The sequence below is a fragment of the Watersipora subatra genome, chromosome 6 (assembly GCF_963576615.1).
Source record: "Watersipora subatra chromosome 6, tzWatSuba1.1, whole genome shotgun sequence".
Classification (NCBI taxonomy): Eukaryota; Metazoa; Bryozoa; class Gymnolaemata; order Cheilostomatida; family Watersiporidae; genus Watersipora; species Watersipora subatra.
In genome coordinates, this window is record NC_088713.1 from 34,826,037 (window position 1) to 34,843,505 (window position 17,469).

Consider the following 17,469-nt stretch of genomic DNA (forward strand, 5'->3'; position numbering starts at 1 on the left):
ATATAAATGCTCTATTTTAATATTGAGCACTCTCTTCTAGTGAACTGCAACCTTCTTCTTCATCAGTATATATATAGTTATATACTAAATTATATATGAATAGTTATATAACAAGCAAAAACAAATCAGTAACATACATATACATATATAAATATATATATACATAAATATATATATACATCTATGTATATTACCGATTTGTTTTTGCTTGTTGTATATGTAACTATTCAAATATGGATTATATCTAATTAGAACTATGTGATTGCAGGCTTCACGGTACTAAATAATGCCTTACTTATTGCCATCAGTTATGAGGCAACGTTCTAGATCAGTAAAGTCTCATTAATTATGCAATTAAAAAAAAGAATCCGATTTTTAGGTTTTTTTTTAAAAACCCTACAATGGTAATACCGATTGTTGAACAATCAGCAAATGTCAATGTATATGTGTTCAGTACAATGTTAGTGAATAGAACATGATGAAACCAAAGGAGACATATTTAATTTAACCAGGTGAGTTCTCAAGTATATCATTTGTTGCTAATGAGTACATATTTCTGATATTTTGCAGAAAGATTGTTAAAGACTCAGGAATTGTCATACATTGTTCTTTCGCAGGTGAAGACTCAATGTCAAAGATGCTCAGTTGAAGTTGAAAATGCAACTTAGTTGTGTTGACGCTTGATGATTCAGAGTTTATATATCTAAGCTTATGGAAGAGTTCACAAGTGTTTCTCGGGTTGGTCAGTCAGTCAAACCATGGTAGCAACACAAGGTTGATATATCTGAGTTTGATACACTGTTGTTCTTGGGTAGCTGATTAATAGCGCCTCATGCCAGACAAACTGCAACAGTCAGTCAGCTACATCAAAGTCACCAAGGCATCACCAAAACCCAGCAATGTGGACGACCTGCAGTGTTTCGGCCTGAATAAAACAGACAAACTGAGGACTGCATTAGCTCATGCTCTGTTTGCCAGCAACATGATACATCACAATGCCATGCTTCTTTGATTCTTAGCAAATTACCTGATTATCCATGGCAGATAATACACAGTGACATATTTATTTCAATTACAAGGGGCTCACTGTCTACTAAATTTAGACTAATAATCGAAATGGGTCAATGTGTCTAAACCAGAAGTTAGCAGATTTTGGCCGAGAGGGCACAATTCGGTCAGCCAATGGCCCTCAGTACAACTTGACTGAATTCAAGACATGAAAGAAATGGACATCACTCACACAACTTATTCACCGGGTTATTCAAGGTCGAATGAACTGGTTGAGCGAGCCATACTGACAGTGAAGAAAGCAATGATTAAAGCTGCAGAAGACGGACAATGCTTTTGGCATGCCCCCCCAGATGTTGAGAAACACACCCATTGATACAGATTTGCTATCCCTTGCACAATTGTTACAAGTCAGGAGCCGTTATGATGGGATCCCAATAAAACAACACTGCTTGTTCCCTAGAGCATATGATCGGAAAGACATACATACCAAGTTTATAAACAAACAAGAAAAGATGAAAATGCAGCGGGATGGCAAAACATTTTCTGAGAAGACAGGCTTTTGGTGCTAATGACTATGGTCAACCAGTACGATTTAGATCTTTGCAAATTGGGAAAAGGCAACATGGGTAAGTCATGATACATCCACTCGGTCATACAACATCGTAAATGATGCTACTGGAATAATGATCAGGTGAAACAGAGAGCAGTTGTGACCAGGTGCAACTGAAGGGGTAGTAGAGCAAAGTTGAGAAAGCAAAGTAGTGCAAAATCATAAACCAGAAAGTGGTAAGTATTCATGCCATTCAACTCTCAACGTTGTTTCAAAATCCAATAAATTCTCCTACAGTGTCGTGGCTATGAACAATTCCACCTAGATTTAGAGGCCAAAATCTCCTGAATATAAACCTGTCAAAAGGTTTTAGTTTTACTTTGATTACCAACTGTTAGGCCCTAGTGTCAATAGATGCCCATTTAGTTGTTGTTTATGCTTAGTACTTGTGCTCATATAGTTTCTCGTACTCCAACTCAGTTAGTTGCTTGAGTGCTATATAAATAGTCATGTCTGGCTTTACATTTTTGCTACTTAGGTTTCATATGTTTAATAATAATACTTGTTTGCTTAGCTTTTCTGTTTGATTAAATTTTTTGATAAAAGAAATATACACAGGACATAATATGTTGTTACATCATTGTTGTTACATCATACTAGTTGTTACATCATTTCGTTTAATTTCGTTTTGGGAATTTCTGGTTGACAAACGTCTTTTTCCGGCAGCCATTGTATTATACTAAGCTTATAAAATAAAATCATACACTTTAAACCAATGAGTCTAGTCATAACTTTACACTTACAATAGCTTAACACCTTCACTAATAGGGGAGAATGGGGGAATATGAACAGTAGGATGATATGGACACCTAAAGGATTTGACTGTATACTGCATGAGTCTACTTAATTTATTTTTCAAATTGGTTCTTTTTCTGTTTTAGCAAGCACATTGTGTTGTAGGCAACATCTATACATTTGTAAGCTAAATGGTAAGTAAAACTTCATTTGACCATTCTAAAGTAAATATTTGCATGAAACGAAACTGTTGATCTTTCTGATATAAGACACGCTGATGATGCAAAACTTTTTATTCGTATAACATTGCATATGCACAATTACTAACAGCAAGGTGGAAGGACCAATCTTAATATTTTGAAATATATTTCCTAAATTATTTTGAACAACATTGTAGAACAATATGGACAGCACGAAGTAGGGGAAGTTGGACACCTGTCCATATTGCCCCATCCTTGTTGAAATATGTTGACAAACTAACTTAAAAGAATAGCTAAGAAATTCTCAAGTTACTGATTTAAGGTAACTATTATAATTACATTAGGCGCAACTTCAGCATAACTGTTATTGCTAGATCAATGATGCCTAGGACTTATGAAAGAAAAACTCGCAGAGGGAGTTACAGCGCAAAGGAACTCCAGCAAGCCATGCAGGAAGTTCAGCAAAATGGCAAGAGTAACTATGAGGTCGCTAAAGATTTTGGCATTAGCAGACCAACTCTGACACGTTATTAGAACAGTAGGAGCAGTAAGACTGCTCTGGGAGGCAAAACTGTCTTTACAGCAAAAGAGGAACATACTTTGACTGAATATATCCTTTCTTGTTCAAAGATGTTCTATGGGTTCAGTCTTACACAAACAAGAGAGCTTGCTTACAAGTATGCAATGAACTTGAAAATAGACACCAACAAAAGGGCAGAGTGAAAAGATGGTTGGTAAATATTGGGTAAAAGGTTTCCGCAAGCAGAATAGCGGTTTAACATAGAGACCGCCTGAGGCCACAAGCCTTGGACGCGCAACTGCTTTCAATACTGCCAAGGAATTTTTTACAACAAGGAATGTGTCCAACGGAAATACAACTTCACACCTGATTGCATTTACAACCTAACCTTGATGACATGGGCAATTCTACAGTACAAAAAGTACAGAAGGTGCTTACCAAAAAAGGATTTAAGCAGCTAGGACAGGTAGCAAACGCAGAACAAAGAATTAACCATCACAATGGTTTCTTGTGTCAGTGCTACAGGGCAAAGTCTTCCATCTGCTTTCATACTTTCAAGAGCTCATTTTAAACAACACATGTTGAATGGTGCTCTTCCAGGTTCAAGAGGCTATGCCAATCCTAGTTGATGGATGAGTAGTGAATTGTTTCCAGAAATACTCAAACATTTTATCTGCCACATGAACAGTTCAACAAATAAGCCAAAACTTTTTCTTCTTGAATCAATGCTAACCACATATCTTTTGATACTATGCAGATGGCTAAGCAACACGACATCTGTCTGCTGACCTTTTCACTCCACTGCAGCCATAAACTGCGACCTCTTGATGTTAGTGTATTTGGCTCTTTTAAGCAGTATTACAAGTTTACAACACATACTTAGATTCTTGGATGCTGATCAACCCAGGGAGCAAATTTTCTTTATACAATGTTTGTGGATGTAGTGGAAAAGCCTACATGAAAGTAATGACTCTATTTAATATTACTAGTGAAGAAAAGACCTCTAACAAAGCTTGTGATCATGGAGGAGAGTGATGAATGTGAGGAAAACACTCCAGTAAATGCTCAACATATTCAGAGCAAGCTGATGAAGAGATTGATGACCAGCTGATACCAGGGCGATTTTCAGTTGTTAAAATTGAACAAAAGAAAAATGTAATCTACTATTTAGGAGAGGCACTAGAAGTAAATGCAGATGAGGTTAAGACATATTTCTACCAATGTTCAAATGAACGATTTACTAAACCAGATCAGTCGGATTGTAAATTTGTTGAGGAAAGTAAAATAGTGCTGGTGTTACCACCACCGATATCAAATGCAAGCACTATGAGGCAATTGGGGGCTTGACATTTGGTATGGACTTGAGTTCATACAATCTAAGATGAGTTTGATGTCTACCATATCAAAAACAGTATTTCAATGATGGTACTTATTGTCGCAAGCTACTATATCGTCAACAACAGGACATGATCATTAGATTCATAAAAACCCTCTTGCAGTTTGTTGAATTGCTAGTATTTCGAACAATAGTTTTTTCTCATTTAACTTTTTTTATTACCCATTGTTATATAAACTTAGTGCTATATATATTAGTTTATGTATTGTCAACAACATGACAATATCGTTACATTCATTTAGTCCAAACTTGGACTTGAAATACTATTTCAAAGTATTTGTATATAGCTAATACTGTGGGAAAAGCCTTTGTTTAATATAGGGCAAATAAAAATCACATGAAAAAGCATAATAGTAGCAGATAATAAAACAGATTGCGTGACAACACTGTGTGTTCATAGTACCCCACTTGTGTGGGTAATATGGATACAATGCAAATAATGGGCAATAACTAATTTGTGCATCGACACATCAAGTTCATCTTCCATGAGCATAAGGTAAATTATGACACTGCTCTAAGATGAAAATTCTGAAATTGTAGCCCCAACACAATTGAAATTAAGGCACTTGAAAACTTGCTGTCTATATAGACGGATAGAAGGATAATTGTCAATCCTCAAACTGGGAGGAGCATAAAACAGAAATGGGTATCAATAAAGCAAATTTTCAACTTGTATGAGAAAACTTTTCATCCTCGTACAAAACCAATGCAAATGAGATACCAGATTTAGAGCTCAGTCCCAAAACGCATTGAGCTTGTAAGTTGAGGTATGACTGTGTGTCTGAAACAGCGAAGGATATGCAGCTGAGAAGCCGCAATTCTGGAGAAGAAAGCATGATTGGAAATACGTCCGGAGTGAATAGAAGATATGAGCTATGAGACCGTACAAAGAAAAAGCAGATGACAGATTATATTTATGATGATGAGAGAGAGAGAGTATGAATGGGAATAGCTTACAGCGCCCAGCTAAACATACATATCAACACACAAAAAACAAACACAAAATCTGATAACACTACAAAAGAAGAATATACAGCTTGATCTTATGGTATATACGCAAGTAGATATCTATCGAAAATTGAGGATGTGCGGATCCCTAATATTTATAAGTAACTTACATAAAATAATAAGCAAGTATATATAGCCAGTGCGGTTGACTATCACGATGATACAGCGAGCACGATATATTTCCCGAATGACCTTGTCATTGGTAAATGTAGAAAAATTATGTTACACATAATTAATCAGAATCCCCACACAATATCAGTGTTGAACTTGCTTTCTCACTCTAGCAGCATGATGAGCATTGCACGAGTATATAATTATAAAAGCCTACGAATATGATAAAAACCTCGGGTGAGTAGACCACAACTGATTGAGGGATAATTGACAATCCTCAAACTGCGACAAATTGGCAAAACAACGGAAAGTCATCCAAATGAAATGGAATTCACCATTCACTCAGTGTGAAAGAAATAATTACATAATTGCAAATTACCTATTTTTCCGTCTATTACGGTAATGCGTTTCAATTTAAAACAACAATTATCATATTATACCACATTATATTAGCTTTAATTTTTAATTATGAGGTCAACAGAACACTATTTTCTCATGAAAACCTCAATAAATAATATTCACAAACAAACAACTGCGAACGAACTGCGCAACCCGTCGGCTAACTTATTGGCCATGACCCTAACATTAGGTTTTTCTAGGCTTACAGTTCTGGAGTGCTTACCGATATACCGGTATAATTAATGTTTGTGAGCTTTTGACTAATAGCCTAAGAATTGCTACGATTACATACTTTTGTTTACAGCAAAACAGACGCGTGTGGACGCTTGTCTGCATTAGTGTGAGGATATCATCACCCTAGACGTGGAAAGGTTACCACAAGCTAACAAAGCTATCCCAACATCTATTATTGGACGCACAGGTGTTACTGCTTAGGCTGGTCCTTTTTATATCACAAAAAGGACCAGCCACAAAATCAATGTTTGTAGGTAGTGAATTATAAATACATTATATTGCAGATATCGAGGTTAAAGTGGAACTCGATGAGTCATGGCCAAATTTCCCCCTCCCCCCTCAAATGACCAGGTTCTGAGCCACTCCAGTTATACTTGTCCTAATCATGTAGTCCGGACACCGGCCCTGTTAATATTTTGTAGTCCGGTTCGGTGTCCTTAAAACAGATACCGGGTGGTATCCAATTACCCTTCGAATAATTCGATTTATTAAATAAAAATGTTGCGGGTAAAATTTCTATATTTTTCGTAACGTCTCCAAACACCACAGCCCTTCATAAGATTCGGGCCTGTTTCATAAACTACCAATTGCGGGTAATGCTTGCCCGGTCACGGAGAAACAAACTAAGAGCCGTGTCGACCATAGTCCGTGTTTAGGTAACAATAACACTTTCGTTAGTTCAATATAAAAACATGTATATACGGTACAGTAATTCATATAATTTCATAAAAATACATGTATATACGGTACAGTAATTCATATAATTTCATGAGTACAATTTAAATATAATTCACATACTACAGTTAATACACAAGCAAAACCTAACATAAATGAAACAATAAGAATGAAAGTGTTATCGTGTGTTCTTTTAGTTGGGGAAACAGTCCCAACATCGACAAGTCCGAACCTAGACAAGTCCCAATCTCGACAGAGGTTGGTCCGAATCTAGACAAAGGTTGGTCCGAACATCGACAAAGGCTGATGCAGTTTTACAATAATTTAATCTTCAACAAATAATAAATGTCTTTTTGCAGTTCTATCCTCACTTCAAAAAATAAAAATCAAAGCTACTCACTGAAGTTTAGATTTTAAATAAAACATTTTGCTAGCTTAGCAGTCAACCATATTTATGATTGTTACTTGTTTTAGCATTCGTTCTATATTTAGGTTGGACAAAATATTGTTAGGCCTACATAAGCTGGGGAGTGCTGCACATACCTGCCAACTCTCACGCATTGGGCGTGAGACTCACGCAATCACCCCAAAGAAAAACTGTAAATGCGTGAGATTTTTGCCCCAATTTCCATAATTTTATATATACTATCATTGATACATCAATTGCCCCAAAACCAAATCTCACGCATTGCCCCACTCTTGGGTTGGCAGGTCTGGTGCTGCATCAAATGGATCACAAGATATTTTTGCGCAAATAAATCTTTTACATATAAATCGCACATTTATTATGAAAATAGTAGATGGTAAAATAGTAAAACTGTTGTCGAGATTGGACCAACCGTTGTCGATATACAAACTCGTCGAGGTTCGGACTATAAACCTCTACGTTGTAGTACTTCTTTGTAGATCAACGGCTATCGGTTTCATTACAAATTTTGTTACATTAAAAAGTAAGACCTATTCAATAGATGGTAAAAATATACATGTACAAAGCAATATGTTTATAATAATTATTATAAATCAAGCTCAAAATTTTTAGAAATATATAACTTCGCTGTTTTAGAGCTGTTTGTGTTACTTTTGTTTACAAAAAATACGTGCATATCGCTATTAATTTGTTGTATTCAAATCGTTTAAATCAGTTGAAAATTTAATTTAAAAATAGGTTTATCAATTTTATATATCATGTACGCTAGTCCTTGTGTAGTGAAACCAATACCAAACGCTCATTATTTCACTGTCTCGAGTCTCGAATTTTTACAAGACAGTGTCTCGAGTCTCGTCTCGAACTTAAAAAAACCTGTCTCGTTCCGCCTCTCTGACAGACGGTGTCATCAGGATCCTGCTAGTTGCAGGTCGATACTTTCGTATTAATACGAAGCTAGATCCACTCCTTTGTGTGGTGTATGTTATCATCAGTGTAAGATCAGACCTGCCAACCCAAGAGTGGGGCAATGCGTGAGATTTGGTTTTGGGGCAATCGATGTGTCAATGGTAGTATATATAAAATGGTGGAACTTGGGGCAACAATCTCACGCATTTTCATTTTTTCTTTAGGGTGATTGCGTGAGTCTCACCCCCAATGCGTGAGACTCACGCAATTGGGCGTGAGTCTCACGTTTTAGCAATCCTACACATACCTGCCAACTCTCACGCCCAATGCGTGAGAGTTGGCAGGTATGTGTAAGATCTAGTGATGGGCTATGTCTTGGGAAACACCTTACGGACACAGCAGAAGGCATATCCAACATCTGTTATTGATGAATAACCTTATTCAGTCGCTTTATGATCTCCGACAGCATCAATTTGCTAAAATCCTACATTCAAACTGCAAGGTGCATCTGCGTGGCTAAAAATACTAAAGTAGTACTCTTTAAAGGCCAGTAACAATCGGCTATTTCACAATCAAGTATGCATTTTGTGTTTCACTTTAGCTAAAAAACCAAACTGCTTTAAATAACTTGAAATCTAGATCATTGTATGCGCAAAAGGCTGGCCTTTCAGAAACCTAATGATAAAGCACACCATTCCAGTGGGTCTGATTTTAACTAAGATTTTATCAGGGTATGTTTGAAGGGGTACGGACATTACAAAATTAGAATATGACATCCAATGCAGCTCTCATATTAACATTAAAATGTGCAGGAATATATTAAATCAAGTACAAACCTTCACTAAGAGCACAGAATGGAACTGTTAGCAATGTTCTAGAAGAGGAACTTAGAGTTCGATATTTACCATCTAATTAACAAATTTTGTAAAACTCAGTACACTTTTGAATTTTTAAATTTTTTTTGTCTCTCAGGATTGGTTCATGCTTCTACCGAAAATTTCCAAGTCTTCCAGGTTGCAAGTTAACAGTATATAAAGTTTCACAATGCTAGCTTGAACACAACCATGTCTATGCATCAAATAATGTGAAGCTAATCAAGGAGTACGGACACTACAAAAAAGCTACAGAAAACTTTCATTGGAAAACCTACATTCATTTATTTATTGATCAATAGATAAACTATAAACAAAGTCGGTTGAAGTTTAATTAAGCTGTATAATACAACATTTACACTTATTCTCGTCATTTAGTGGTACAGACATCACATAATATACCAAAAATAAGCATATTTGTAGGCAAGGCATTTTTTTATATAACTTATGGCTTGGTTGTGACATATTTCAAGTAAAGCTGAAATGGCTGTATGTCTTCACTGTCAAGCACAAAAAACAAACTTTCTTTCAACAGTCATTGGCTCTCTAGTCCATATAAATCTTTTGTTGGCACCCTCTTTTATGAACCGAACATCAAGATTGTTTCCATCAACTCCAATTACTTCTCCAACAGCAAAGCTATCCTCATAGGTTACTGCCACCACAGACAAGCGTTGTCTATAATTTGTCTCCACCACTGGCACAGATGCAGCACTGATTGTTGGAATAGACACATCTGCCACTCTTGTCCTCTCAGCTCCCTTCACCGCCAGTTTCTCCTCCAGCCAGTCTCCGCAATAGCCTTTGTAGATACACCCATCGCCCTCTTCGTCATGACAGAAGTCACAGTAGCAGGAAAAAGCTGACCTTTCAGAAAACCTAAGAAGCTGGTGTTTTTCACAGCATGGAGTTGTCTCACTCTCATCTTGACTGGCAGAATATTTGATCGCTCTAGATTGATGGCACCTTGCTTCAAGAAAAAGTATTCACGCTCGGTGACATAACCCCTAGCCATTCTGAAGGGAATCTTTAAGTTTTCTTTACAGTATTCATTGAACTCCTTTGGATTTGCTATGACAGCTTTTCCAGATATAATAGCCTGGTACACACTGGACTTCACTGTAGCTCCAAGGCCATCACCAACTGACTTTCCATGGCTGGTCTCAGAGAAGCTTCTCTGCAGGCTAGTCTCATGCTGGCTGATGTCATTAAATGAGGTCCTCATTTTCTACTGTGCTGGAACACCATCAATGAATATGTGTACTCGCTTGAGAATTGCTGGTTTCTCTTCCTCCACTCTTTTTAAAACCTAATCCTTAAAGGCTATGACCACAGTGGCGTCCTTAGCTTTCTCCTCTGTAATGCGGATTATGCTATGTTTCACCAATGTCCTCTCATCTTGACAATCTTCATCAATGGCAATCTAACAATGAAAAAGCCCCCAATAAATTATGTTTTCTATCCAATTTACTTATTGCATCACATTTCTGAAGTCATTTTGAGCATCAACCAACTGATATACTGAGCATTATGTCTGACTGTGTCTTACATCACGTAATTGTGAACAACAGGATTGAATGAAGCTGTGTTTGTTGTAGCTATCTACATTGCTAAAAATTATTTTGTATAGATTATATAGTGCTTACCTTCTTTCCTATGATAGCAAGTGAGCTTCTGATCAATTCTAGCATCTTTCCCTGATATATATACTTTATGGGACCCAAAACAACATATTGTGTAATTTTGTTGTGTCCGTACCCCCATCAGGTCAGAGTTATAATTATCATTGTTTCATCATTGATATGCAAGCTATGTTAATGTTGACAATTTCTTTGGATAATGAGACTGTCAGTCACCAAATAAAGACAGAAAAATTGTGCTTACTGTGTCTATTGATTAGGAAATTAGGCGGCATCTATGATGTCAAAAACCCTTCACACCAGCATATTAGTGAGGTCATCAACACATTATTGTCTTAGGTCAACTAAATTCAGCTATAAAAACACTAAAATGTCAGCTGAGATGGCTGACTAAGAAAAAGAATTGGTATTTGTCTGATTTTCTGTTTACATGGCTATAAAGTTAGGGGGTACGGACACTACTCAGGGGACGGACACAACAAATGATTACTTATCCCCAATACACGCATGACTCCCTCAGGATATGTTGTCAGTTGTTGTTTTTTGAGCAAGGGGATGAAAAGCAAACAACCAAACATGGATTGTAATAGTTCATATGTATTTCTTCTCTTAAATCAGAGTGGGTACGGACACTACATATTTTACTTTGTCAATCGCGAGTATGGAATTTCGGCCGACACCATGTTCAGTTAGCGTTTGAGTTGATTTCATTTTGTTCATTGTGAGAAAGAAATCTAATTTCAGATTTAACAGCTATGGAAGATCACAAATAACACCGCTAAATCAACGGAACAGACTACTGAGATTACTGCTAATAATTTATGTAAGAGACATCACTTATACTACTAGTTGTATTACTATTGCTAAAGTCTACGACTATTACTAGTTGTGCTACTACATTCACTGCTACTAAATTTCATATTACAGTAAATCCTCGCTACTTCATATTACAGTAAACCCTCCCTATCCAGTGGGATCACATTACAGTAAACCCTCGCTACCCAGTGTGATCTCATTACAGTAAACTCTCGCTACCCAGTGGGATCATATTACAGTAAACCCTCGCCACCCATTGGGATCATATTACAGTGGGATCCCCAAACATGTTGCTATCTTCTTGCTACGTTTTGCAAAAAGTGCGAAGTGCTTGTGATATCTTTCATCATGCCTCCAAAATGCCCTTGACTCTCAAAGTCGTCTTATGAACCTCAGAAAAAGAGGAAATGCTTAAGATTAATGAAATTATTCATTAATAGTTGTTATTCGACATGATAAAGGCAGGGATTAGCAGGCAAAGTTAGTTTTTATTTTGTGGAATTTCACTTTTTGTGGAAGAGCTGGTCCTGATTAACTTTGAAAAATGAGGAATCGCTGATTAGGCCGCAAGCGTGCTAATAAATATTTTACTGAGTATTTGTCTGCGAGACAATAACATACGACATTCGGAAAAAAACTCGATTTAATATATCGTCAAGTTTCTCTAATAATAATTCGAAAATGCAGACCGTTTTCTAAATTCATCTCCATGACACCTGTTCTATCTTGTCGGATTGACTATTATTTCACCTTGAATGTGCTCCAGTGTTTTCTGATTAGTCGTACATGAGAATCTTATTTGTTTATTGCATATACCCTAGGACACTTATGTATTTGCGGCATCTAACTTTCGCGTTTTCGCGGTGTCATCCTCTCGCGAAAATTAAATGAGCGAAACTGAACTATCAAAACGAACGCGCGAAAACGCGAAGTTAAATAGCTTTGTTCATTGATATCCACAATAAAATCGTCATATTATAAATGCAGGCAATTTTCGTCTGTGGTTGGGATAAATGGGAACTTTCTGGTAAACTCATAGCTAATACACCGACTGAGCAGCATGGCAAAGCAAATTAAGATTATATCAGTTTAGTCACCGAATGTGTAATTGATGAGGATGAAAGTCTGGTAGATGAAGCCATAAAACTGCAGAATAATTATTGTAGTGATGAATTTTATTACCAACCAAAAACAATATCAACCCTCATCAGGTCCAACCACATTATCTCTTCCACTTCCCGCCTAGTGCCAGCCATTTTACCGAAATTGCCGATATTGCTTCATGATATGTATACAGTATTTTTTCAAGTTCTACTATAATTATCTGTATAATCACGAAAATCAATATTGGCTATTATGTTATCAACAACTAATTACCTGTTTTATTACTCGCGCGGGGTAGTTAATGAACTCACAGAAAAATGTTCGCTTTTAGATTAGAAATTCTCAAACAAAAGTTTAAAATTGCTTCGTTGTTTTAGGCTGATTTTATAGAGAAATCTTCGGACAACACAGTCATTTTCATAAAACACTTAAAGACTGTGGGTTATGTGGTCAACAAATAATAAAATCAGGTTACCAGACAATTGCTGAGAAAGTCCAAAAATGCGTTTATGGCAGTGGCCCCTAGAAAATGCATAAATGCGTTTATGGCAGCGTAAGGGTTATACAGTTTTCGTTGTGAAGTTGGTTGCTACCTATCTATTTTCTTCTTCTTGGAATTCGAGTGTGAAAGTCACGGCGGGAGGGACCTAGATGTCATTGATAGTCAAAGAAACAAATGGCAGCAAGTGATCAAATTGAATTGCCGATCTCACCCACACATTTCAACCTGTGGTTTACAAATAGGAACTAGTCCCAAATGGAATTTTTTTCTTATTAGCAAACTAAACCTGAGGAATGTAATCTGTTTTTTCCACTGCATTTATTTTCACATCACTATATTTTCACACTCATCAGAGCCGCGAAATTAAGTTGCAGCGAAATTTTACTCTGCGTGCTACTCACGAAACTAAATACTAGCAAAATATAAGTGTCCTAGGGTAGACAGTTTACTGTGGCCAATTCAATGTCTGCTAGATAATATATATTCATGGCATGCTGAATGTGTTAACTTCTTTCCTGCACGGGTCTCAGTGAGTGGGAGTTAGCTTCTTTCCTGCACGTGTCTATGTGAGTGGAAAAACTTGCTCTATTGCAAGATGTTAGTTTCATTGGAGTATTTTGCTAACAAAAATGGCTTTAAATACTAAATTGTATGCGTCTATTACTTTATTGGTAATTTGATTTCAGATAAAAATATTTTTTCAAGTTATGTTATACAATAAACAAAAAAGAAGAGCAACAGTTAGTCACTATAATCAAATAAATGGTTTGACGTACAATTTTAATATATAACTTAATATACGTGTATTGGTATATTTTAATATATTAAAATATACCAAAATGTATTGAAGTGAGGTCTGATGAAGTCACAGAATAGTTAGGTGTAATCAGAATAATTTTTTTTGAACACAATAAAAAATAGTGCCAATCCTTGTACCGAGGGTTCTTTTACAGCTGGTAGTTAAATTGTGCAAAAAACGAACTTTGAAAAAAATGAAATAACTTTATTGCTTTTTTAGCGCTTGAAATGATATTGACACCGTTTTTGCTTTAGCTTACTGCTACCCAATAAATAAATATTTGTAGAAGTATTTCTATGTACGTACCTTTTATAGGTGGGAGTTGCCCTCTCCAAGGAAGTTTGGAAGTCTATGAATGCAACTGCCCTTATAGATGGGGAGGCAGACACTGCGAGGAGGTTGACTATTGTGCTGACCATCCTTGTAACAACAACGCTGTCTGCATATCTAACTCTACAGGTGCTTGTATAATCTATTATTTCTACTTACGTTTGCCAAGTTGACATTCTGAGTGTTGAGAAATAGACAGAATTCACATTACGTAAATTCCACATGGCGTTAGGAATTTATGTAAAGTTTTTGACGTAGACCGTAACAAACTCCATAAATAACATAAAGTTTCAAGTCGGTGCAAGTTTTCGAATTCAATTTAAACAGCGAGAATTTCTTAGTTATCCCTGAAGACTTGCACAAAATTTTTAAAGGTTTTATTAGAAATTATCTACTTAAGCCCGGTTCCCATATCGATTGCGATACTTCGGCGGTAACTTGCGCAGCAAAACGCTTGCGACGTTTCGGCTCGGCGCATATGTTCACATATAAGCTGCATCGCTAAACATAATCGCGTAATCAATTAAAATGCTCGCTAGGCACGCCATTTCTATAATGGTGAATTCACCCGTCCAGTGCGTTTCGGGAAGGTTTTGCCTGCGGTATTTTGTGAAATTTGAGCAGCGCGAAACTATTGCGATGCCGCCGGCAACTACCGGCAGTCCTCTGCGGTACCCGGCGCGTAGGTTCCCATTTTACCACTAATAGGTTGCGGTGCTGTCGCCGGTGCTTTGCAGCGTATATGGGAACCAGGCTTAAGGGAGCTGAAATCAATCAGGCTAAAACATTGAGACACGTGGCTGGTGGTGGCTGGTGTGAAGAGTATTAACTTGTTAGCAACAAGTCAGAGGCAGCAGCGCTATGTTACAGCCCTGCTGCCTCTGATAATCCGAGTTGTTTTAGGAGTTGTCTCATTTATTGCAGATTCCATTTAGTTTCCATTTATAAAAGGTTTGACCTGCAAATAGAACTTTTATGTAGTTTGGATGAACTAGCACAGAAATTTAGTAGATTTTATCAGAAAGTATCGATATTTTTCTATTATTCGCAATTGTTTTTGACGTTTGAGGTGATTTGACTTCCATGATGAGTCAAAATTAAAATCTACAAAACATGATCTCTGTTAAAACGCTGAGAAGAAAAATACTAGCCAAAATGACATCACCACTTGCTATCATTGTCATACATAGTTGATATCGACTATTGTGTTCAAGTTACGCGTTTCTATTCTGTCAGTCTTTTTGCAACTATAGGTGTCATAAATTGTACTTTCACTGGATTTGAGTGTTTTAACCACCATCAAGTTTTGTTAATTTTAATTTTGAAACATCCTGGCAGTCAGATCGTCTCAAGCATAAAAAACCACCGCAATAATAGAAACAGACTGATTCATACTTTTTATTAAAATCAACTAAAATTCTGTGCAAGTTAGTTCATCATTAGGCGACGATTAGTTCGGCAGCGCTGACTGATTGTCATAACAGAGTCAATTTTCCTACCACATCCTCCTCCATGATTGATTGTTGATGACTGCTAGAAACTGGTTCCATGCTGTCAGCACACATTCTTGACTGATGCCTGGATTGTGTGTCTCTGATGTTACATAAAAATCCTACGAAAGGGCCGCTAAGGCTGCTATTGCGTACACTATGTTTCCATCATTGAACTTAAAACCCCTGGAATGGCAATCACGTGACTTTTACGTTGATAATAATACGTAATGTGTGCGCCATGTTGGAAAGCTAATCGAATGCTAGTTCCGTTTGTAAACAAACGATGAAAAATGACAAAAATATACATGTTGAATAGTTGTTTTCCAGCTGAGTGTTAATGAAAGCTACTCCAACACAACGTTTAGAGTGCCCTGACAGAAGAAAACCTATTTATAACATATGGATTAGGATATATCAAATGATAAGTAGATGTATAATAGATTTTCGTGGACCATGTTACTCATACAAACTGTTGTATTACAAATGCATAAACCCAGCAAATGATATATTCAGGCAAATAACAACTGTTCCATTATATTAAAATTTATATTACATATGCATAAATGCATAAGGAAAAACTTAGCACATGAAGTATTTCGATAAAAACAACACATAGGTATGCTGCCAAAACAGAAACTGTTTTCAAGATTTAAGTGATAATAGCTTATGAATGTATGATATGTATAATACAGCATCTGTAAAAGATGGAATGAACTACTGCAACAACTAAACGGAAATTAAAAACCGTTGTAATAGAGAATAATCAAAATAATGCAAACAAGGAAATGCAGGAATTAGTGTAATCAAATGATTAAACTTATACATACACGTTACAGAAACTGTGTAAAAGGATCATAAAACGACTCAATAAGGTTTTTCATCAATGACGCAGTGGTTGGATATCAAAGCATAACACATCACTAGACTTTACACTACTGATAAAATACACCACACAATGGAGTGGATCTGGCTTTGTATGAATACGAAAGTATTGATCTGCAACTAGCAGGATCCTGATGACATCGTCTGATGGACGCACCAATCCTCCATTGTTTTGTAGCTTGAGTAGAGTATTGAGATGTCGGTACTGGATGTTGGACTTAGTCGTAACCAGCAACTGATGCCCAATGTCACGACATCACTTTAGTTAGCTTTTGCACAATGTAGCCAGCTATATAGACTATACTGTTACCTATAACAGAAATTTGACATCTGAAATCATTGAGTTCCACAAACTGATCAACTTCTGGAGAAGCCTGTATGATGAGAATCTCGTTTTGAGCAGTAACATTACCTGTCTTACCAGCATCTGATTCTGCATCACATTTGATGATAAGTTTGCGAAGGTAGCCTTAAACCGAGTAACAGTAGGATTATTGTTCCAACCCCCTAAACAAAAGCATCAATTATAACAATTACATAAAATCAACAAAAATGAATGTTTTATTCACATAAACATAGTACCCTTAATAAACAACAATACAACTAATAAAATAAATGAAAATAAAACAGCTCAAAATGCTACCATATCGCTATGTAAAATGAAAATGTAGCAATTTTCACTGGAAGTCATTCACACCCATTTTAGGCATAAAGCTTAATGGTTGACTTGCAACAAAATTCACATTACCGTTATTTGATATGAAAAGATTCACCATGTCTCACCCTGTTGTGTTGTAAG